The sequence below is a fragment of the Falco cherrug genome, chromosome 1 (genome assembly GCF_023634085.1).
Source record: "Falco cherrug isolate bFalChe1 chromosome 1, bFalChe1.pri, whole genome shotgun sequence".
Classification (NCBI taxonomy): domain Eukaryota; kingdom Metazoa; phylum Chordata; class Aves; order Falconiformes; family Falconidae; genus Falco; species Falco cherrug.
In genome coordinates this window covers 28,921,257-28,947,181 of record NC_073697.1, presented here as the reverse complement: position 1 = coordinate 28,947,181, position 25,925 = coordinate 28,921,257, and positions in this window count along the sequence as shown.

The following is a 25,925-nucleotide window of genomic DNA, read 5'->3' as shown; positions in this document are numbered from 1 at the left end:
TTCACAGACTGGTTATGCATGAATTGTCAAAACCTCTTGTCTGCATTTTGCTCTTTGTTAACAACAGTGATGGCTGTCGTCAACATATTTATTGCAATAATATAATTGTTTCTGTTTAATTATTGATACAGATCATTTACTTATATTTCCCACAAAGCTAGTCAGTATTACTGGGGGAAGGGGAGTGGCTGTGGGGAGCCAGAACTCACTCAAACCGGAAACAACAAATTCTCAGTTTGCTGAGACTTTAATAGTGTATTGTAAACAAATATATTGTCATAATATTTGCATCCACAGATGCTAGTGGTTTATATACAAATGATGTTAAGATTTTATTCCACATCTCAGGTTTTAGAATTTATCACATTATTAAAGGAGACAAAAGAAAAACACATGGGAAGGGGTGGGTGGAAGTTGTGTCTTTTATGAGTCTCAACTCGTTACCTTAATGCGTCACTTCACAGGCAATTTATAATTTCATGTATGTGCATCGACTCAGAAGTGCTTTCATAAAATATCAGCTGCTCTGTTAAAGGCATACAGGCATTATCAACATACTTAATCAAAGAAAATATCACACATCAGCAAAGTAAAACATCTTTGTCAGGTTTACGGTGAAGGCACACAAGGAAGTTACAGTAGCTGCAGTATGCAGTTTCTAACAAACCCAAATGTTTTAATATCCCACATTCTGAAATGTGCAATGTTAAGTCTACATGAATTTAACTACACAACTAATTTCACTATAAACTCTTTCTGTAAGCCCAAGGGATTATAGAAGTATCCCCTTAAACTTTTTCTCATTAGAGGGACTTCAAATCAACTAGTCCTATATTACAGAAGATACTACTTTAACGAATAGTAATAAAGAATAGTAATAAAAAAGAAAAAAAAACAACAAAAAAACCCAAAACAGCAACCTACCAAACTAAACAAAACACACAAACGAAAACCAGACAGTGTAACACTAAGCTGCTCATCTAACCAGAAAAACAGGCTGAGCCATATCACTACATAACTGTTAAACCACCAGGCACCATCTTCAAATACTTTTTACAGAGGCCGAACTATTTTAGGTAATAAGTCTAGCAAAATTCGAATACACCCTAGGGATTTAAGTATAACTTACTCTGCTCCTTCACAACCAATACAATGGGACATTACCAAAATACAAATGCACAAAGCCATGAGGAAAAAACAGATGAAGCAGAATATTGCAAGTATTTATCCAACCTAGCCCTCTCATCAGCAAACTTCTAATTGGCAGGGGCAGAGGGGGACATGACAACAACTCACAAAACAACTCCTGCAGTATCTGTATGAAATTGTCTATAGTTACAGAGGGCTATCCAGATGGCTAACACAGCAGGCTGTATAGATATCTCCCACCACATTCTTCAAAAGAAGATGCAGAAAACCTTTCAATATCTATTGAGTAGTATCTAAGAATAAACTTTCTGAAGAGGTGGGTGAAAAGTAAATAACTGTTTTAACTGTTATACTTCAAGGACATCTACCGTGCACATTTTATGCTCTATTTGTTACAGATAGATTAATGTATTTCATCAAATGCTGATATAAATGAAGATTGTTAGCATGCATTTAGGATGATCCCATTATTAGTAATACAGGAATTAACACTGGAGATGTGTATTCCTTATGTTGTTTAGGGCCAGAATGTTCAAGGACTGAACCACTGCCAAGAAGGCTAATCTAATGAAAGACACAAACAGAATCAGAACGGTTGAAGTTGGAGGTCACCTGGTCAACCTCCCTGGTCAAGCAGAGCCACCTAGAGCTCACTGCCCAGGATCACATCCAGCAGCTTTTGAGTATCTCCAAGGATGGACACTTCACAACCTCCCTGAGTAACCTGTGACAGTGCTTAATCACCCTTACAGTGAAAAAGTGTTTCCTGAGGTTCAGAGAGAATGTCCGGTGTTTCAGTTTGTGCCTGTTGTCTCTGGTCCTGTCACTGGGCATCACTGAAAAGTGTGGTTCCATTTTCTTTGCACCCTCCCTTCAGATATTCATATACATTGGTAAGATTCCACCGAGCCTTCTCTCCTCCAAGTTGAACAGTCCCAGCTCTCTCAGCCTTTCCTCATATGATCCAGTCCCCTCATCATTTTCATGGCCCTTTGCCGGACTCTCCAGCAAAGCTGGACCAGTAGCTCCAGGTCTTTCTTGTACTGAGGAGCCCAGAAGTGGACACGGTACTCCAGACATTTACGAAAGGTAACTGCAGATATGTATGACATTTTTGACAGGCCTATATATCTATTTACAGATACATATGATGTGCTGTATGGTTAAACCTGAAGAAACTCAGAACTGGAAGGTCTCATAGCACGGGCCTTTGCTCAAGCCAGCAAGCCCTGTTTTGAGGCAGGCCTTACTAATGCAAGAACTATACAGTCATGCTAACATGACCATGTCTTCTGCATTTTAGTGGCCTTCTGCCCAGCCCTCTGGAGAATAAATGGATCAAATCATGTATGCCTACATGAGTCCTATGACGTCCATCTGTTTCCAATTATGTCTATATATGGCTTCTTTCACGCATTACATAACAGATTAATTTAATATCCAGAGGTGTTATGAAGCCTACGTATTTTGCTAGTAGAAGTTTGTCCTCAGTACTTGTTATATTTAACATAACAGAAGTCTTTTAATTAATATTTTCATACCATTTATACACTGATTTCAGTGTAAAGCGGGAATGGAATAATTTGAATCTGGGGAGCTTTTTTTCCTTTCTTATGTGGTATAAAAGCAAACTCCCCTTCTTTTATTTACTTACAATGAAAATGCCGATCTGTCTATAACAATCAACCGTATTTTTCTACCTAATTTCTATGACAGTTTTTAGAATAGATACTCTGATAATCTAAAACAAAAAGTAACCAGTCAATGTTTAGGTCCCAGTAGAACGCATACAGCTTTAATTATAGAGTTCATGGAGTTTTCACACACAAAGTATGTGCCCAGCACTATCTTCCCAACAAAGAACTGTACACAGCACCTGTTTACAGATGAGACTCCACACTCCCCATCATAACTTACAAATTAATTTAAAAAGCCTAAACCAATGAAACAAAAACTAATTACAAAAAACCCAACAACAAACCAAAAAACAAACACACCTAAGGAATCAGTGGAGAGCTTAAAATTTCCACAAAAAGAATTGGCCATATGCTCTTCCCTTGTTACGTAACACTGGGAAAATCTTTCCAGTGATCCTTTTTGCCTTGCCACTATATTTTTACCTTTGTTTTGTTCTCTGCATGGGAGTATGCCAGCCAAATTTAAGAAACAAACAAGAGTGCTTGTTTTCCAAATGTTTCGGTCTTTCCCTGACTTTCCTACCCTCCCAAGTATCAAGGTACAGTTAACTAGGGATTAAAGCAGTGTTTCTTTCTGTCTATAGCTTTGAAATTTTTTGTACATTTCAAATTGTACAAAAAAAAAGGTAATTTTTTCAGGCGGTATTAATCTCAAACTGTGTAACCATCCCTGAATTAGAACAGCATAATATTCTACTTCATGTAATGTTCCATTTGCCACTTGGACACAGGAACCTTGATTTTTCTTGTAGAGTTTCTTACATTTTTAATTGCTTAGTATCATCCATTTCTGTAGAAGAGAATTCTATATACAAAAGAAAACTGATCTCAATGTTTATCATTTACTCATTACCATGAAAAGTATCTGTGAAAAGAACAAAGATCAATTCAGAAGAAACATTCTGAAATATACTTGCTTTATGAAATTCTCCTAATCATATTATCCTTAAGTGTAAAATTGCTATTTTAAACTCACGTGTCTTCTACTTAGCTTATGTTTTTACAGATATTGAGAATTTAAAGATCCATATGTGAAAATGTGAGCACGTATTAGCTTGAAAAAACAACTGATTAAGACTGAAACTATCCATAAATTCTATTTGCTTTTATCCCTGCTTTTTCTTTTTTCCCACTCACATTATTATTTAATTAACTAACTGAAAGATTAATAGGCCCAAATATAGATCATAATATAAAACTAAAAAAAAAAAAGGCAAGAATCAGCTAAAGTTATCTGAGTGTTTAATATTATAAGGAATTAAAAAAAAAAGCCTACAGAACATGAACCCTAACCTAATTATGCAAAATTATGTAAATGAAGCAAAGAAGTAAAGAAAAATCATTCTGCAAATATAGCTCACAAGTTATTACAAAGCAATTAAATTGCTATATAACCCTCAGTAAAAATGGAACATTAGATAATTAGAAAAGCTAATGTTAAGAAAGTTTAGACTTCACTCATATTTTTAACTGCTAATTGCTGCAATTAAAAATGAAGAATTCACTTTCATTTTCTTAACAAAGAGATCAGAATGGGAATACATTTTGGAGCTTTCACTTCTGAAAATGAATGCTGAATCATAAATTTGAATGTGCAAAATACTATCTCTAGATTCATTAGTATTAGTTTTTTACAGAGAAATCATCCCCTCTGGACAAAAACAGCCCTGTACATCCTTTATTTGAAGAAATCAAATTTCAAATTACTAAGTCATTATCTAAAATTTACTACTACAATACTGTACAATTCATATAGTGTTATTGTATGAACAAGAACAAATGCAAAATAAAAATTAATCACTACTGAATGGCAATACGATGGAGAAAGATGCGTGTTACAAAAAGCAACACAAAACAGAGAGCTTGACTACCGCAATAGGATGATACAACTAGACTTTCCATATGTCTTACTAAGAGACTTTGGGAGTCTCATTTATAGGAATAAAGGGAAGGGAGAGCTCCTCTGTAGATCTAGAATAGCCTTTAAGTAGTACACACTGTGTTGCATACATGACTAAATAACTATAATAATATCGCAGATTATCAGAATTCCTCCAAAACTTAGAGTACTGTTTACAAATTCATGTAGAAGAGCATGTTGAAGTTGTTACTTCCAAAGTAATCTCCATATGAAACTAGTTTAGTACCATCCCATTGATGAATTATTGAAAGGACATTAACAAACTAACCCAGTTTTCTACATCTGTTGTTACACAGTTTAAAATTTATTAGTTAGAGCGCATTATTAAAAAAAAGTATCCACCACAATTTTTTCCTTCCTCTTAAAAAGGAATAATATGGATCCTTACTGAAATGCAAGTAAGAAGAGATAAATGCAGGTAAAAAGAGGGCAGCTGATCTGAAAGATAATTTTGAGATGTTATGGGGGGGACACAGGATGCATAATGAAGGAGAAAGAAATACCAAAATCAATCAGGTTGAGTCAGTCTGTATTATTTTATTTCACTCAAAAATGCAGGTGTGTTTTAATTTTATATTACTTAACCATCTACAAAAAAGACTCAAAAACAGTAACTGAAAATTAAAATGCTCAAAATTAACATGCATATTTTCAAAGCCAATAAAGACTTTTAGGATAATTATCTTAATAGCAGCAAAAAAGCTGGTTTTGAAAATAATTGAAAGTGATTGTAAAACAGTTTTGTATTCTTTTCTGTAAGTTTCTACTTCTGAATATGTACAAACTTTGTTAATGAATGATCATAGTATCCAAATCTAATTTTGGAACCTGGACCGGCTGTTCTTAGCTACACACTTTCATGGTTAAAGTGAAATTCTGCTATCTGCAAGATCTATTTTGTGCCAGAAAGTGATGCTTTCAAAAAAAACCATAATGGTAACAATAGATATATTGCTTACAGTATTGTAGAGCAGTTTAATTAAAAGTGTCATTCTAATGAACTAAATCTCTAGGTTTCCTATATATCTAGGAAGATAAAAATAGTATTAACAGAGAAACCTCATAAAATATATTAAAAAAATATATTTAAGGAGAACATAAACAGAAAAGCTAGTGGTGTGCCACAGTATGTATCCTGAATGTACCTTATCCCCCCTGCCCCTTAGAAAAGTCAAGTTTATCTACCCAAGATACAAGATTGACATCAAAGAATCGTTTTTCCATTCACCAGATCTAATCTGCTTTTTATTGTTCGAAGGAATTATTTAAGAGACCCAACACAGAACTTCAATCAGATATATAGCTTCTGGTTCACTGATGGGCTGATTCTGCACCTTCTGGTGAATAAAGGCAACAAAACCTCTTTTTAAACCTGTTCTCCTCAGAGAGAGGTTGCACTTGTGCTTTCATTAAGGCACTCTTGATAATAACATGGTGTCAATGAGGTTCTACCCAACCAGAAACTCTGCTTTCTATACTGCAAAATAGTTTCTCTCAACTCTTCTTGCAAACCCTGAAATGTACAATATTCCTGGAAGTAAAATTCAGCCAACATGAAGTCTTGCAAATTTTCCAGTATCACTATCTGTCTCAAAATCTGATTAACTCTGTGAAATGATCACTTACACAATCTAACTTTGCAAGTGCTAGCTCTTTAAACCTTGGTAATTTTTGTTCCTGCAGTTCTTATACATGTCTCATTTCTGATCTTTTTTGGTTCCTGTTAAGATATTTATTCTGAGGGATAAAGATTCAATCTGTGGTCTTCTTTCAGCTTGTAACCTCAGGAAACCTTAAAGAAACACTAATTAAAAGGATTTATAATAATTCATGGAGCTGATTCCTATATACAGTTGCAGTGAGTCAGGTGGAAGGCCAGCTTAGATGTCTTCTAATAATTTAAATTTACATGCCATACATATAGATATGTGTGTGTATGTATTAATTGTTTCATTAAATGAACACGTTTCTGCTTATTTATTACCCACAGTGCTTTGCATTTAATGTAAACCTGAAATAACTGTGTAAAATGCAGAATGCCACCTAATTCTGTAGTATTAATATTATCACAGTGAATTCCATTTCTGAATGCAGTTCAAGGATTCTCACAATTTAGCAGTTTCTAAAATCTGTCATACTGGCAACAAGGTATACTTACAGTGTTTCTCATCCTCATTAAAAATATGTTTTTAAAAATAGATCCATAGGATCTTACTATAGCATTGTCTCCTTTAAAATAGGTGAGGAGTTTCTCATCTGACAATCAGCAAAAGTTCCTATAAAGAACTATTTTCTAAAACTCATTTAACAAAGATCTTTATATAGATGCAGAAGAACAATTTCCACCATAAATTTCTGGGAAATGTATCACAACCAGAGGACACCCAACCTCTCTCAAGCACATCCAGAACACTCCTGAAGGTCCAGGGCACCTTGAAAGCTTATCAGGAAGGGCTCTCAGCAACAAGAAAGTTTCCAGGCCAAACTGCAGGAAATCTTAACAGATCCCAGGCCCTTAATGAGGGTGTCCTATCCTCTAGGCCTCCACGAACTGCCAGTTCCTGCACCAGATCTCTTAGTTCACAATGTTGAAGAGAAGAGGGGAAAAATCTTTAGTCTGAAGTGCAAACCTGATCATTTAGTAGACACCTTTGGGACTCTATTGTGTGAACTTGTAACACAGCAGCCTCCAGAGAACCCCTATGTGGAACTCCAGCACCCAGCTTGTGGAGGGGCTGGAGAACTGGGAACCCAACTGTGCTGAATTAGACCTCACCCAAAATATTTTCAGCTGGTATGAAAGAGTCACACCTCACTGTCCTGACGAGATCTAAATCCAGAGGGGTTAAATAGTTCCATTTTGGCATTATTTACTGAATTTAGCATTCTGTTGTATTGTTACGCTATTTGTAACACTTGGGTCGTATACTACATTTTATCCTACTCTTCATAATTAGAAAAATACTTGTTTTGTTAGAATCAATTGCTCATTACTTATGAAGAAGATGGAGTACATCTAATTTGCAAACTGGGACAGCGATGTACAATCAGCTCTAAGTATTTCCCTTGTGAATGCTTTATTTTATCCAGTTTTTAAAAAAAGAAATGTAAACTTCAAATAGGGCTACTGATTTCAAAAATAAGGCAGGCTATCTGTAGAGGTTAATATTTCAAAATATGTATCCAGCATAGAACAAGGGATACTGAATGGCTATTAATACACACGAAATCTTTAACAATGTGAATATTCTTCTCTCTAGCTTTACTAGAATTGTTTGTTAGAAAGGGAAATCCAATGAATCTCCAAAAGTATTATGCCATATCAAGATTTAAAATATGAATTAAAGCAGGTTTTCAGGCAGAATCTGAAAAGTTTTCCTACTTTCCTGTTGCATTTTGCTTCTTCTTCAAGCTTGTGCAAATAATTGCGCTACCACGAAGTCTGATACCTCACGCTGTAGTCTCTGAAGTCCATTCAGAAGAACTGTGTTCTCATGCATACAATTTTGGGAGATTAGCGACTGAAATTGTGATTTTCAAATCGAAGATTTATGCCTTATAAGACTGACTTGACTACGTAACTTTCCTAATAAATGTACAAATGCTTCAGGTACAAAGGAAGCTGAACTGTTTATGGCCTCCAATGTCATGAGCTAGATCGAGCCTATAACTGATGCAGTTGTTAAAATATACTGTCGTCTGAGCAGGGCTATACTTGGATGAGACCTGACAGCACTCTGCTGTACCAAGGAGTAAAAGGGAAAAAGTCTTAACAGTTAGTTTTTCTTTAGTTTCAGTTCCTTTAATGGCAGCTTTAAAGTTAGACAAAACTTATGCCAGACATCTGAGTAGCAGGAATCACTGAAAGTCTGCACTAACTAGAAAATGGACAGGGTCATTAATGCTGGTTGTAGGGTGGGTTTTTTTCTGAAATAAAGGCACAGAATCCTCATTCAATTTTTTTAAGATTCCAGTCTTTTATACATGCAAAGTTGTCTTTTACTTTAATGTTAACATTCTGATGTAAATTAAGTACTCTGATACACTGATATTCCTCTGACTGCTAACTGTCCGTGAAAACTAAGACAAATTTCCAGACATGCCTATAGGAAATAGTACTTTGTAGAATTTACCAGTCAGTGCTTATCAGTGATGGAATGATGTGACTTTATTAATTTTCTTGCCTATATGCCAACTCTGGGTCAAAGTATTCAGTTCTTCTAAGAAATGTTTTTTGTTTCCATTATCAAACAGAACTAGGCATTTTCAATTGAAAGCTTCATTGTTCTCCCAGAATAGTGCTCTGGTAATTTAAATACCACAATAAACGTGTAAGACCAGTAGGTCAGAGTTTTCAAAGATAAGTTTAAAACTAAATGGCAGGAAGATCATTAAGCAGATACTTCGTTCGTTTAAAATTCTATTTCATTTCTAATTAACTGCAAGCTTGCCATAACTACAGGATCTGATCCAGATATTGAGATGGAAACCTTGTAGGCAGATTTTACAAGTACATGTACAAACAAACTTTTTTTTTTAATGACTGGTTTGTTACTACAACATTCAGTCAAGATAAACTAAATCCATATAATTACTTTGAGCATAAATTGTAGAATTAATGGGAGTATTTTAGCTTTGCAATTTGCATTCACTAGTAATACACTCTGTAAATAAAGATCAAAGAAAATATTGCTATAGATTATGTAGGACAATATGTTCCATTGAGAATTCAAGACAACATAATCTTTTTATTTACCTTTTCATCTCATTGAGATCTTCTACCTTTAAGCTGAAGTAACTTTCTAAGAGTTTAAACCCAAATATAAAGCTGGGTCTCCCACCACCATCTTTTTATTAAAGAGGTATTTCACCAGGATAGGAACTATGACTGCAGACCTTGATTTGTTTCCTTCTTTTTACCATATGTAACTTTCATTTTCTTGGACAAGTTCTCATTCAATGACAAAAATACTTCAAATGTCACATAATTCACATTTTCTGGTCCACTCTATCATTTAAGTATAATTGTATCCTTGTTCCTTCCAATGGGAAAATTAAAATACTCAGTAACCAAGACTAATTTAAAATGGTTTAAGGAAGTATTTCCACCAAGACTAAAACAACAGTATGTCTTTCTGAGTCTCCCAGATGCAAATAATCACTGTTTTGTGTCTCTGACAAATACTTTCAAAGTAGTATGTACCAATGTCTTCTATATACTTTAGAGAGCCAGAGGTAGTCCTAGATGCCTTAAAGCAAGTGTACTAGTACCTGCATATACACTACATAGATCAGAACAACCAGCTGATAATGCTTCTCTTATTTATTCCTCACTCCCTTTAATCACAATGGCAAGCATTTTATTTACATTGTCCCTTCAGATGAAATGAAATGTTTTAAAATATTTAAGAGTAAAGAATATGGTTTTGGTATCTCTTATTTTTATGTCCTCCCTTTCCCTTTCTCTTGCTTTCCTTTTGCCCAAACTGTCAGGTATTTCAATCTGTAACTCCACATTTTTCTACAGAAAATTCATTCTGATTCATAGGAATTGCTTTCAGCATTACCATGGATATTTTCATTGGGTGTTTCCTCAGGAAACAGATTGAGGGGGTTTCTGCTGTTGTATGTCCTTATATTCTGCTGTTTCCTGATCATGAAAAGTATCATTGTGTGTTTTGTGTGTTTGAAAATAAATTCGTGAGGGTGCCCTTTTGAGTTAATTTTGGAGTGGGGTTTGGCTTGGGTTGGGTTTGGGTTTGTAATTAGAGAATCTAGAGTTTAAGAAGATTATCAAATCATGCACCTAATCCATTCCTATTCAAATTTGAAATTCTCATGGCCTGAAAGTTTGGAGTCTGAAAGACTGTCATGGTTTAACCCCGGCCAGCAACCAAGCACCACACAGCCGCTCGCTCACTCCCCCTCACCCAGAGGGATGGGGAGGAGAATCGGAAAGGAATGTAAAAGTCAAGGGTTGAGATAAGAACAATTTAATAATTTAAACAGAATAAAGAGATAAGAACAACAACAATAATAATAGTAATAGCAACAACAACAAAATGGAAAGGTGGGGAAAAAAGGTAAAGCAAAAGCTGGGCAGGTTTAGCAAGGAGCAAGGCAACCCACAGAGAAGACAGGGCTCCATAAAAGTGAATCCATACATGAACAATAGTAAGGAACAGTGACAAGCTATTACACAACATTCCCTTCATGGCTGGGGAGGCACCTGTGTCAGAGACTGACTGAACTTTTGAGTTTGTACTGGCAGTTTACTCGCTGCCTGCCAAATGTGAGCACACTTAGAACAGGGGATTTAACTAACATCCTAAAGCAGCTGTTGTTCTAGGTACTGCTGAACAACTAGAAGCCTACTTTAATCATAGCATTGGTTGGAAGACAGTAATTACATCCACCACTGGATCTACAGGGAGTGGAAATGCACACACTAACTGCCTAGCAAATTGGTTATCACTAATCTTAAACGCCCAAACCATTTTCTAGGGCAGAACAATGGAAACATGAAGAAGCTTCAAGGAACTACCATTAAGACTATAATCTTCCTACTGCAATGAGGGATCATCTTCATTTTTTGCCCTGCCTGCCCTTGCCTGACCCTCTTTATCTTGTAGTTTAAGCTACAAACCAGAACAGAATCACACATTACTAATGCTGACCTACCACTTCTTGTGATTACTTAGGAGCTCCTAATGCAGAATTGCTACCCAGACATTCTTCCTGCTTCCGTCTTCAAAACCAATAATGTACTTTAGACATACACATGCTAAATTGCCTGTTTTGGTCCTTGCAGATTACTCAGAAGTCTGGGAAAGTATTCGTGAAGCTGATACTAGTGAAGATAGCTAGGCTATTTTTGCTTCTGTGTGTACTTTTAGATCGGGAATGCTCTGGGAAACCCCCTTGAAGACAATCACTGAATTGAACAAGACACCCACAGGAAAGGGTGGATAGACAAAACGACAATGGCAGAAGGGAGTAAGTCTACATCATCTGTCAGAAGTTCACCAGCACAATTGCCAAGGACATTGCAGAAGTAGCCTGAGAGACTAATACAGGTTAAAGAGAATTGTGAGTCACCAGTTCCCTACCAAATCTTAAAATACTGGGGAACAGTCTAGGAGACAGAAAGAGTATTCATATTTTGCCAGTATTTGGAGGAAATAAGAGAAGATGTTTAGGTTAGCTGTGCTGGTTTTGGCTGAGGTAGAGTTCATAGCAGCTAGCATGGGCTACGTTTTGGGTTTGTGCTGAAAACAGTGTTGATTTCACAGGGATGTTTTGGTTACTGCTGAGCAGTGCTGACACACAGCCAAGGCCTTTTCTGCTCCTCGCCCCACTCCACTGGCAAGCAGGCTGGGGGTGCACAAACAGTTGGGAGCGGGCACAGCCAGGACAGCTGACCCCACCTGACCAAAGGGATATTCCATACCATATGGCATCCATCATGCTCAGCATATAAAGCTGTGGAAAGAAGAAGGAAGGGGGTAGGGGGTGTTCAGAGTGCTGGCGTTTGTCTTCCCAAGTAACCATTACGTGTGATGGAGCCCTGCTCTCCTGGGGATGGCTGAACACCTGCCTGCCCATGGGAAGGTGTGAATTAATTCCTTGCTTTGCTTTGCTGGTTCATGCAGTATTTTGCTTTACCTATTGAACTGTCTTTATCTCAACCCATGGGTTTTCTCACTTTTACTCTTCTGATTCTCCTCCCCATCCCACCAGGGCAGGAGAGTTTAGGTATGCTATTTCTTTTATTGTGTCGCAGGTTGATCTTATTGAGAACCACAACTAATTAATGCCACTGAACAGGATAATAAGAACAGCAAAGGTTTTGCAAAGAAACACGATTTTAGACTTTGGATATAGAGACATAAGAGAAGTGTAATAAATTTCATATTTTGATCGATCATCAAAAAGTAAATATAAAAAAAGTTGTGAAATTGTTTCTGATTTACAACCAATCTGCAGAGGCACAGAATCTGAAGAGCCATCTGGCTGTCAGAGTTTAGCAAGGGCTTCTGAAACAAAAATGTGTTTTATTACCAAATACAAAGTATAGGTATAGAACTAATAAATAGAAAGTTTTGGGATCATACCTAAAAATGCAGAGCAGTAGGGAGGTTTGTTTGCTGTTTTATTTTTAATCTTTGTGGTGGAGACATCCTTTCAAATACCTGTTTACATACTTCACAAAAGGATAATCAAGGTAAGGAAATGTATCAAATTCTGTGCCCCTCTTCAAACTGCACAGAAGGGACATATTACATTTTGCTCTCCAGTTGTGGCCAGTGTTCCCAAAGATCTACTGACAAACAATAGCTATACCTAAAATGAATCAGAAGCCTCTTTTAAATAATTAATTTTGTCAACTGCATTTTATTATTTCTCCACATCATTTATGGTTTATAAAGCCTATTCACAATAGTATTCCTTTAGCTTAAACAAACTAATCTGAACTCTTGGGAAAGGTCAAGTACAGTCAACTAACATCACTGACCCTAGAGGCAGCATTACTTTTCTGTCAAGAAAATTGTCCTACTTTTCCTTTTAAGTCTCATGTGCCTTCATACTTTCAAATATTCTAAGTTTACAATCATATGTCAGTTTTTCGCTGCTAAAGGAATACACAAACACAGACTTCAAAGCCATCTTTGCTCTGCACATGCATATCAAAGAAAACATCTATTTTATTTTGCTGCATCAAAGGCTATTAAGTACTATTTTAACATTTGGGAAATAACACAATTTGACATTCAATGAACCTGATGTTCATCAATGTGCCTTCATTAATTCCTTTGCTAGATTCTACCTTTATGAAGTCACATCAGAAGTTCAGGAATTACATACACAAAGACATATACATACCTATACACACACATACATGTGTGTGTATATATATAAGCACATTTGGCTAATGAACAATTTTATTCAGAAATTATTAAAACTATATAATTACGATTGTCATTTTGTAAGAATTCTGTAACAGATGGTAATTCTATTAATTACAGGCTTGCAGTTCTTTTAATTTACACAATCACACCATAGCTGCTATGGTTTTCTGATTCTTCTCTCCCTTGATTCACTTATGGAAATCTTAAACCTTTGTGAAAAGTTCCAACACTGCAGTATTTTAAGCTCTTGTTGAGGTTAATCAGAGCCACTTAAAAGCAATCCCTAAAAGCTCCTTCACTACACAGCAAATGAATCTTTCTTCACAACACATTTTAGAATAATGACATGGGTTTAGAATCTCAACTAAAGTGTGACCTTGATGCTCATTAGTGGAGAGATAATTTATACTTGTGCAGCTGCCTGTGGTGTTCAGGACAGAAAGTGTTATGTTTCAAAAATAAACTTTTCTGCTCAACTGGTCTCTTCCCACAGTAGTACCATGTAGCATTAAGAATTCTAATTTCTTTAGTTTTACTTTGCCTGTGCCGTGGGATGACTAAAGCTATATTTTTTTTGCACAACTCTGCTTATACATGATCTGTGATGATGTAGGGCACACATTCAGTATTTCCACTTGGATACCTGAAGTACAGCTAGAACTGATTATCATTGATGGCAATCTCACTGGACAAAAGAAGATCAATCGGCCTGGAACTTATGACCCATTGAGTTATTCTATTTTTTGCTAAATAAAGCACAGTGTTGAGAACAGATCATCAATGGCATTAATGGCATTCTTGATTTTTTTCTAGAGATGCTTAAAAACTTATGTATAAAAATAACAAGGATTTTCATGTTTTTTAAGGAAAGACCAAACAAAAATAGAAACAAGAAAACAGAAGTTGGGAAATACAGCAGCTAAAATTATTCAGGCAATTAAAGCCAACAGAAAACAAAGACATTTGCAAAAGCAATGCAAAATTTAAATTAATCCTGTTTACCTCATAGAAGACAGAAATATTTATTTCAAAACTATTTTCTGCATTAAATATTTTGAAAAAATTGCTGTTGAAAGAAAAAAAAATAAATTTCATCATGCTACGTCTTCATTTCCATCATTTATACTGCCATTCCTAAGCCTTCCCTCTCCCACCCAGCATACATGTTTTATAGAATCATAGAATGATTTAGATAGGAAGCTAACCCAGAAGTCACTGTGCCAATCCTCTCGTCAAAGTAAGTCTACAGCAGATCATGCTGCACAAGCTATGGCCAGTCAAGTCTTAAACATCACGCAACCTTTTACAGCATTTGATCATCACTATCATAAAAAGAAAAAAATCCTAATATCTAATTAGGAATTCCTATGTTCCCACTTATGTCCATTGCTTTTTGTCCTACCACTGTGCACCTCTGGCAAGAGTCTGACTCCATCTGCTCTCTATCCTCCAGTGGGATGGCAGTAAGCAGCAAGGTCTCCTCTGCTCCTTCTCTCCTTGAGACTGAGCAAACCCCGTTCCCCCAGACTCACCCCATACACCCTTTGATCCAGCCCTCAGCCATCTCGGTGGCTCTCCTGAATTCAGTCCAGAATGTAAATATCCTTCTTGTACTGGAAAGCCCAAAAACTGGGTGCAGTACTCCAGATACGGTCTCACAAGTGCCAAAGAGGGAGGGATCATTCCCTGGCCCTGCTGGCTACACTTTTGCTAACACAGCCCAGGATGCAGCTGGCATCCTTTGCTGCAAGGGCACAATGCCAAGTCATGATCAACTTGCTGTCCAGCAGGACACCCAGGATCCTTTTGGCAGAGCTGCCTCACACACAGTCAGCCCCACGACTGTACAGCTGTACAGCATGGGGTGATTCCATCCCAAATACAGACTCTGCACTTGCTTTTGCTGATCTCCATGAGGTTCTCCTCAGCATATTTCTCCATTTTCTCCAGATTCCTCTGAAGAGCAGCCCTGCTCTACACTGTAGTGATTGCTCCACTCAATCTAATTTTGTTCACAAACATGCTGACAGTGCACTCCATCCTTTCATTGTGGATTTGCTCTTGATAAATGTTTATTCAAAATCACCTTCTTGTCTTTCTTGTATTTAAAATGGCTTCTAAGAGGATTTGCTCCATCGTCACAGGGACTGAGGTGAGGCTGACTGGAGCCCCATTCTTGCCCTTCTTGAAGCTGGGTATGATGTCTGCCTTTTTTTACCCATCAGGAAGCTCCCTGATTGCCATGACCTTTTGAAGATGACAGAGAGCAGCCTCACAATGACATCATCACGAACATTCAGCACCCTTGGATGCCTCCCATCTAGTCCCAGAGATTTGCATACCTCCAAGGGGATTAAATAATCCCTGACTCTTTCTTCCCATACTATGGGTACTGCTTCACTCCAACACACTCTGCTTGGAGGCTCAGGAAGCCAAGGGGCCAGAGAACAGTATATATGTACTCTCCATCATATACCTACTTTACACTTATTTTATGTGATTACATTATCAATGCCTGTCACTAGCAAATGCAGTTGAATGAAAGTCTGTGGGATGACAGTCCAAAGGTTGTACTTGTATTGACTAAGTGGCAAAATAAAAGTGTGATGCAAAATCACTGGAGTAAGACAGCTGCCTAATTTGTAACTTAATACTTCCAGGACTTAGTGGAACAGCATTTCAAAGCAGTTCCAGGGTAAGAAAACCCGCCTTATGTTACCTTTACCTAGATATGAATACACAGGATAAGAGAATGCATAAGTAGAGAATTTAGAAATTATATATTTCTTTGAATCTGTTTGTCCTCTAACAGCTCTATGCACTGCTCCACATCTCTGAATAGACCGTCGGATCTGGTCAGCAATGTGCATGGGATTAAATGAACCCCGCCTGCAATGTACAATAAATTCAAGTATTATTGCAACAGTAAGACTGCCTCAGGAGCTGCTAAGAAGCTGTTTTGAATGCAAACCACTGGAATTCCATGTGTTTCTGAAACTGTATCAAGCTTTAAACTGGCGGTTTCAGCTAAGCCTAACCCACTTGGCATCACTCCAGTGAAGCCTTTCAAGGAGCTGTGTATGGGGTAGTAGCTACTCGGAAGTAACAGAAATACAGATGAATCAGGTGGAGGGGGGTGGAATCCTGTTTGTTTCCCTTGAATCGGAATTTACTATTTCACTTTGAATTTGCAAATTTGAACATACATCCCTCCATTTCACTCAGTTAATCTCTTAGATGAAGATGTCCTACTTGAGGTTAAGCCTTAGTATTCAAACATCCTAGAGGTGTACACAAGTACTATTTTCAGAGAGACTGCTGCTGCAAAGTGATTAAAAATATAATAATAAATGATAAAAGATATCAATATTAAGGTAATATTTAATAAATATTGAAATTTACTTCTGTAACAGGGTTCAAACAATCTTCCACAATCAGGAATTAAGAAAAGACCTCTTGATTCTGTTGTGTTCCACACTCAGATGAGTATGTTAACTTTGGATGAAATGATTACTTGTTTATATCTTCAAATGAAATACCATTTATTCTTGCAGCTCCAAGACTGCAAACTACTTCCCATACTTCTAAATAGAGAACTCGTAGCTCTCACTTGCCCAGACTCCTATACATTTCAGCAATATTACCTCAATATTCTTTTTTTTTACATTACATTGTTACTGGTATGAATCCAGACTACTTTCCTATTTTTGTGAGTGGTTAACACAAATAACGCTGTAGACTTTAAACACTAAATTGTACCTTAAACGTTTTCAAACTTAAGTTCAGGATACAGTTTGATAATACGATCTGGGATGTAACTGTGTGGTTTATGTTTTTGTGAGTCTGTCAGAAAACATTTTTAATTATTTACACTAATGAGTAAGACCTTCAAGTGCATGTGTTGTATATGAAAAGACTGAATTAGAGAATGTCTTACCTTAAACTCACCAAGAGATGTTTCTTCTCTAGAGATTGTAACTTCTTCTAAGTGGCAATCAATAAGCCACTCCTATTTAATAAAAACTGGATACCTTAAGACAAATGCATCAGTAACCTGCAGAATATGTGGATGATGTAAATCTTAAACCAGTCTTAACTCTTATGCAAACAATTACTATAGTTCAAGCAAAGGATAATATTCTATGCAAATTGTGTGCTTTATATACATCATAATAGTTTATTATTCTCTGTAAATCATGTTCATTCAAAGAAGAGAGTATAAATAGGAAAGCTGAAATTAAGTACCTGAAAGCCGAGAAAAACAACTGTGATGAGACTGTCTTTGCATATTGCAGCTATATATCTATTTATAAATGTTTCACCATTAAAACAAAATTATCATCATACCAAGCAATAAGAATAGGTAAGAAAAAGAAAGCAGTAGTTTCGAGAGTAGTTAAATAGGTTATGTACTTCTGTTTAGGCTGATGCAGACCTAAAATCCCTGGAATGGTTGGTATAAAGTAGGACCCTTTTAGCAGTTGTCTTCAAAACTCTGAAGGACATCTGAAGTTTCAGAAAATAAAAGTGGCATCATACTTCTTGTCTTTAAAAGGTAAGAACCAAGTGTTTATGACTATAGACACTTGACTGAAATCAATTCCTAAAAAAAAAAAAAAATACTATGACAAGCTGCCTTAAAATACAGGAAGAAAAAGGAAGAGATGAGAAGTCACCATGGATTTATCATACACACATACTGTCAACTAGTCTAATCTTCCTCTCTCACATGCTAGGAGAACCTAAGAAAGGAGGAAAAGCAGCAAATGTCATAACTTGAGTTTCCTAATTCTTTTGATGTGACAAGCTAGAAAAGCATGGTGTGGATGAAAGGGGTGTAAACCAGCTGAAAACTGTAGTTGGAAAGCAGTTATTAGTAGTTCCCTATCAAAGGGGCGGGCTATATCAAGAGTGGTTCTGCAAGGCAGATCTATTTTTACTATTATTTTTGTGAATGATAGGATAAAGGAAATACTTATGAAAGTGGCACATCAAGTGAAGACCTGGGGAGAACTAGAAGAGAGGACTAGAATAGAAAGTCCGAGACAGACCAGCCAGAGGAATGGCATGGGAGGAGGAAGCAGGGCAGAACTCAGTATGTACACCACTCCACACTTGAGAAAAAGAAAATAAACTAACTGCATACAGTGGGGAGTAGCCAGCCAGGTAGCAGCAGTTCAAAGCCAACCTGGAAATTTAGTACACAGAAACTGAACAGAAGTTGAAATGTCATCTTGCACAGGAAGGAAGTCTCATGCTATGGCTGCAACATAAAAAGTAACATTTTTCTCTCATATTAGCAAGCCTCATTTAGAGTGCTGCATTTAATTTTAGGCATCAGCTGGAGGCAGTCAGGAGAGATAAACATGAATGATCGGAGGCTTATAAGACATCATTGTTGAAAGACTGAATGAATGATGCCTGCTAAGCTTAGGGAGAAGAATGAGGAAAGAACAAGAATAAGTGAAATAACTGCTCATAAGCCCATGGATAGTAAAACAGGTTTAACTTCAATAAGAGCAGGAACAGAAGTATATATCCTAGAGAAGCTGTGATTTTCCAGAGCTATATAAATCACCCTTAAAAATGTCTAAATATGTTCTAACCTGGAGTGAGGAAAGTATAGTTGATTGTGCCTTAGGGTAAGCAAATGGCTTTAATGAGCTCTATTTTCCCTTCATTTTTTATTACTGGACACCAGAACAGATATCTAAAGTCTTAGACCTGCATAATGGAGGAAGTAAAATATTGTGCAAGTATTACTTTCAAGGAGTCTATGAATTAATTCCTTGCCAGTGACTTGAAACATTCAATTTATACCGATTAATTGTTTTCATTATGTGGAAAATAACTTGTGGAACTAATGATAAAGCTAATTTTTGCATTTCAGTGCTTTGAAATGACAATAGCATGATAAGATAAGCCTCATTATGTTGTGCATTTTATACAAGCTATAGAATATGTACAAAAGATTTCTGATACAAGTCAGCCAGAAAATAGTTACTCCCTATGCAAAATATTTGTTTTGGTCGATTTATGTCCCTTTTAGTCTGTTTTCAAAGTAGTTGTGTCAAATGCATAGAGAGATAACTTCATATAGCTAAAAATGTAAATCCATGTTTAACTCAGCACAAACTAATGAAGAACAACTAGACATATTTCATATAAAAATTATATTAGTTCATTTTTCTCTAATGGTTATGGAAGTATCTGAATATTAATTCGTAAGTGTACTAACTGTGGCTGGAGTAAAATACCCTTTGTTAGTTTCAGAATTAGTTTACAAATAACTGTATTTTAAGAATAATAAACGTGTACCCAGACAGAAACAAAGTATCTAAACTGTGTTTTAAAAAAAAGTTTGTCTGTGAAAGCTGAATTCCTCATTTCAGTAAATTTGTGACTACATGCTTTTTATAAATACTTTTATGTAGCCTTGAAAAGTATAAGGCCAGAACAAATACAACAGTGATTAGTGGTACGTGGCCAAAACTTTGTTTTTCTAGGCACTTACTGGTTTATGCTTTTAGTGTGTGAAATAAACTTTGTATTTCAAGATATGGTAAACAGTAGCATAACTGAGCAGATACTACTTCTGTCCTACTTTAAGGACTCCCAAGACTTGACATTTTCATATCTATATATACAAAATATGCATAGTCCCTACCACATGTTTAACACATCATGCTGCTCATGTGTGAGAACAGTTACCATCTTTGTACCGTAGTACATAGCCCTATTTCTTTTGAATTCTCCCAGATTAAAAATTTCCACAATATAGATTATATATATATATATATATATATATATCAAGCCAGTTCAATATTTGATTACTACTCAGCTCTGTGGTGGTCTGCTTCTTTAACTGCCCCAAGTGTCTGGCTCTAAGGCTGATGGCAGTGTGCACACATGTTGAGGTTAGCCCTGACTAACAGCCAAACACTCACTCAGCCCCTCCTTGCTCTGCACCAGATGGGCGGAGAAAACAGGAGAAAGATCATGGATTAAGATAAAGACAGAGAGATCACTTACCAATTACTATTGCAAGCAAAGCAGACTCAACCCAGGGAGAATTGATTTAATTTACTGCCAATTAAGATAGATTTAGGTCACAAGCAAAAAAAAAGACAAACACGAAAACACCTGTCCTTCCCCCTTGCTCAGGCTCAACTTCACTCCCCCACTTTCAATTACTCCACCCCCTCCCCAAACAGCACAGAGGGGATGGGGGTGGGGTCTTAACAGTTTCTCTCTGCCACTCACTTTCCATTTCTTACAATTATTCCATGCTCCAGTATGGGCTTTCCATAGGCTGCCATTCGTCTGGGAATGTCCATCTGCTCTGGCATGGGGTCCTCCATAGGCTGCTGAGCAATACTTGCTCCCTGCCTGGTGCACCTCCCCTTCCTTCTTTGACCTTAGTGTTTGCAGAGCTGCTTCTCCTCACTGTCCTCTGGTGTTCTTTCCCTTTCTTAACTATCTGCTCACAGAGGCAGCACCAGCTTTGCTGACAGGCTCAAGTCAGTCCTGCAGGCTGTAGGATCATTACGGAGCTGGCTGGAACCAGCTGTGTGCAGCGCGGGCATGCACCACGGAGCCTGCCCCTGCAGCCCCCCGTGCAAGCACACGGCCACCTGCACCCAATACAACGTTGTAGGGAAAGATGCACCACCTATATCAGCGTCTTTCTCCTCCTGTTTTCAAATTACTCTCTTTTACAACCTAAATATCCTTTATTGTATTTTGAACACTCCAGTTTCAATATGTAATTGCAGTTATCTGCAAAGAACTATTTAACTTCCCTGTTTTAATTGGCAGTAGATAATTTTTCCCCAAGTTAAGTTTGTTTTGCCCATTGTAGAGTTTTTGGTCTTAAACAGCTGCAACCACAGCACAGAAGACACTAGTTGATGACTGTAAAACTCGGATTTTGTTCACACTGAATTTTGAGGTAGATTACTCAACACCAGAATGTCTAATCTGGCCAAAGCATGTCACGGATGCAGCCATCAAAACACCGTAGTGTTCTGAGATTGACCAACTCCTTGGCATCTTTCAAGAATGTGCTTTCCAAAGTAATGACATCATTAGCCTCACAGGCTTTAAAGTCTGTATTTAATTAGCAGTACTAGGTACTAGTACTACCAAAGAAATCTTCAGGAAAGGCCTCGTTAGGAAGCTCAAGACTGAGGCTACTGAAAATGGACCAGAATAAAATTTAAAAGCCACAAACTGCCACAGGTGCACAAATTACTAAAACTTGATTAAGATGAAAAAATTATGAAGCACAAGATAGCAAAGAGTCAAAACACAGTCTTTATCAAGAAATAAAACTCCTTAAACAGGAAATGTCTATTTATTAAAATGCATGTAGAATAATGTGCACAAAGAACAGATGTAGCAATCTGATCATATCTATTTATTGTCCACTTACTTCTTACAGGAGGTACACTCTGTCTTTGGTTTGATTGTCTAATTAAAATTCATCTTGCCTTTAGCTCTTCTCAAAGCTCTTTTTTTTTCAACTCATGATTATGCTTTCTTATAACTTCTTAAGGAGAGAGGGTAGGGAAGATAAACCAGCTCCCTTGTAATTAGTGTATTTGTTGCATTGTATCTGTCACTTCTCTATTAGCTAGAACTAGTTCTCTCATTGGTTAATCTTCCACCCAACAACAGATACTAATATTCAACAATCTTTAAAACAAAATCTTTACTATTGTTAAAGTACATGCTTGTACATATACATTAAAGATGTTAATTTAATAAACAATTCTTAGCATTATCCTGCTTTTACTGTAAAATCACTGTATAGCACTTCAAGCTTCTCTAGACAACTATGAATCTACAGAACTACTTTGTTTTTTTATCACTTCTTCTTTAATTCCTTAACCAAAAGTTTTCTTGTAGGGATTTTAGGGTACGATAAATGTTTCACTTCATAACAGGGATTCATTAATGATGTTATATAATAAGGTAAATGAAAAAGCAACTGCATTATTAAAAAAGAGGGGGAAAAAAGGAAACAAAAAATTTGAGAGCTGCCACACTTCATAATAATGGTAAAGGTATCACCCTAAGATATACAGATATATTGTGAAATTACATACTTACATTCATTGTGACTACAACATGTGTTTATCACATGTATTTGCTGGCAATACTTTGGTTCATTAATTGATTTTAAGAATTTTCACTGAAATATTCAAATTAATTAAAGCAAAATCTCACATTTAAAAGTGTAGTTGTTTAATTATTGTTTTTTCACTAAGATTATGGCTGTGGTCCCAAATGCAGGATCTATTTTATCAGTTGCCTTTCACAAACTGAAATGCTTCTTACTACTGCATTCCAGCTTAGCTACTAAATAAATTATTTGGTTTGATGAAAGTGACTGCATGAAAGTTCATGGTCCTCTATACAGGAAATATGAATATGTAAGCAGGATAGTCCTTTTTATTATTGAAAAATTTTGAATATATGAACCGAGCCCAATTTTAACAAGAACTAGCAAAGCTCAAATTTACATATGATAGGTAGATAGATAAATAGATAGACAGACAGATAGAGATGAGCCTTCATTCTCCCAGTGAAGATACTTATGGTTTGAGTATTTTTTTAATACTCTTGATGAAAGAGACAGAAATAACTTCAATTAGTAAAAAAGAAATCATTACACTCAGGAATGCCTATGGGACTATTCGTAGCTTTATTAAAGTGGACGTAGTATGTAAAGAAAGAAAGTACACAAACCTGCTTCTTCCCCTCAATGCTATAAATTCAATTCAGAATTCTCCATGAAGGAAGGATGCTGCATCTCTTCTGAAACAAAAAAGACAGCAAGTTTGGAAGATTACTGGAGAAAAAGATGGCCTATTCAATACTATTTCTCCACTGCTTTCAATCAAAATAATTTATGAAAGACTGGGCAGTTTTCATTATGTTTTCCTCATTTTCTGGCTAGCTCTTATTGAAATCTAAAGCTTTCCTTATAAGAGATAAGGAGAGAGCTACTTAACAGACTACGATGCTCCTCATTTACTACTGTCATTCCTAGACTGAGTAGAAATATTAGACATACTCTAGTATTTCAGAAAACAGACATTGCCAGCAAGTCAGCTTTGCATGTCAGATCATTAACTTTGCCTCTGACTCCCCACCAACAGGTTGTTGAACAGCCAGAATAAATATTAAACATTATCATTCCATAGCTCTTGATAAATGGCAAAGAGTAACATGACACAGAGTCTTTGCGAGTTATGTATGTTATTGTTATGAGATACTGAGTGTGCTTATGCATCTATTGTTGGTATTATATGACCTTTTATTGTACACGTATGTATATGTATCTAGTTACGTATCTAGAGCTCCCAGTCAGTTTTAGTTACATTTGCATTGAGATTGCAGACAACTCTGGCAGGAGTAGGCAATTACTAAAATAGGTGTGTGGGAAGTATGTTGGATTTTTTTTCTCTTGAGGCATTTGAGAAATTCCCTAGTCTATGATGAATATGGGCTGGTATTAATATTCTTACCAGACCAGAAAGACTCTGAAGTTTATCCACAACTTCACACAATTTACAAGAACAAATTAAAATCCCTTAAGATGGTCCTTTCCTTACTGCTAACAGTAGATCTAGCCAATAGCTCAAACACGTAATTATAGTAATATTGCAGTAATATAATAAAACTGAACACCTTATTGGTATGTGTCTGGATTAATTAGTTCAGATAAAATGAGTATCACAAAATAAATCTGGAAGAGTCACACAAAGAAATGCATTGAGAACTTGATGTCTTGCAGAGTTACTCCGCACAGAAATGTGTTATTTTTCTAGCATTTTTTAATGAAAGATATTTTAAAAAATGCAGACATAGATGACACCTTTTAGGGGACAAAATGTTCAAAAAAGTATCACTCAAATTCTGGAGAAATGTAACTATAAAATAACAGGAAGAGTTATAAATTCAAGTAGGAAACTGAACAAGTAGACTTTGAGATAGGTGTCCTGAGTATTTCTGGATTATTCAGATGCCAGTAAGACTTGGGACACTCCAGTGAGTATACCATGAAAAAGCACTCTTTTATTACATTGGATATTTTCCACACATAAGATGAACACATTCACTTTAGAGTACTTGTATTTCAAGTGATAAGGCAGCATATACTAAAATTCCCAGACTAATCATTTACTATTTTCTTAGGCTGAGTATTTCACTTTTTTATTTTACATAATGAACAGAGTGTAGCTGCTACATTACCTCCTTGCCTTGGCATATCTGACCCTAAAAGAATCATGCAGCTTAAAACTGTGTAATGTCTCTGAAATGTGAATGTCAGAAATCATTAAGGGGGATATCATGCCTCTTTCATGCCCAGACTGAGACCCTTTTCTGGAGGGCTGAATTAGTTGGGGCAAAGAATGTGACTGTATGATGTATGACATTTCTTTTTTCCCCTGAACAGTTTAGTTGCTATCAAAGTAGAAGTAAATTGTATACAGTGTGAACCATACAACAGGTTCTGCAAATGAAACTGCTTACATTTACCCCCACAACATGAGTCCCTCATTTATGAGAGCAAATCCATGGTGTCAAGTATCACAGAATCGCAGAACAGTTGAAGTTGGAAGGGACCTTTGGGAGATGGTCTAACTCCCCTGCTCAATGCCAGGTCACCTAGATTGGGTTGTCCAGGTCCACATCCAGTCAGGTTCTGAGTATCTTCAAGGATAGAGACTCCATAACCTCTCTGGGCAATCTGTGCTAGTGTTTGACTACTCTAAGAGTACTCTAAGAGTGAAAAAGCATTTTCTATGTTTAATTGTAATTCTCTGCACTTCAGTTTGTACCCATTGCCTTCTGTCCTTTCACCGAGTACCCCTGACATACCACTGGCATCTAGGTTCTTGATGAGAACAGCCATACCTAGGTAGAGTTGGCACATATCTAACAGCAGAAATTAGTGCTCCAGAAAAATGAGAGAAATGGAAGAGGGGCTTGTTAGAATATGGCCTCCAACAAGAGGGGATTGTTAGATGGCCATACTTTTGATCTCTAAGCTAGACTTTTAAAAACATGAACCCCTTCTTCCACAAATGGTATCAGATTATTAGATCAGGCCACTGTGTTGTTTCATTTAAAAAAGAAAACCCAAAGCACAGTGTTTCTTGACATGAAAAGTAATAGTTCCATCTATTGGCACAATTCTTACAGCACTCGGGTTCCCCTGGAGGTCATGCATGCTTG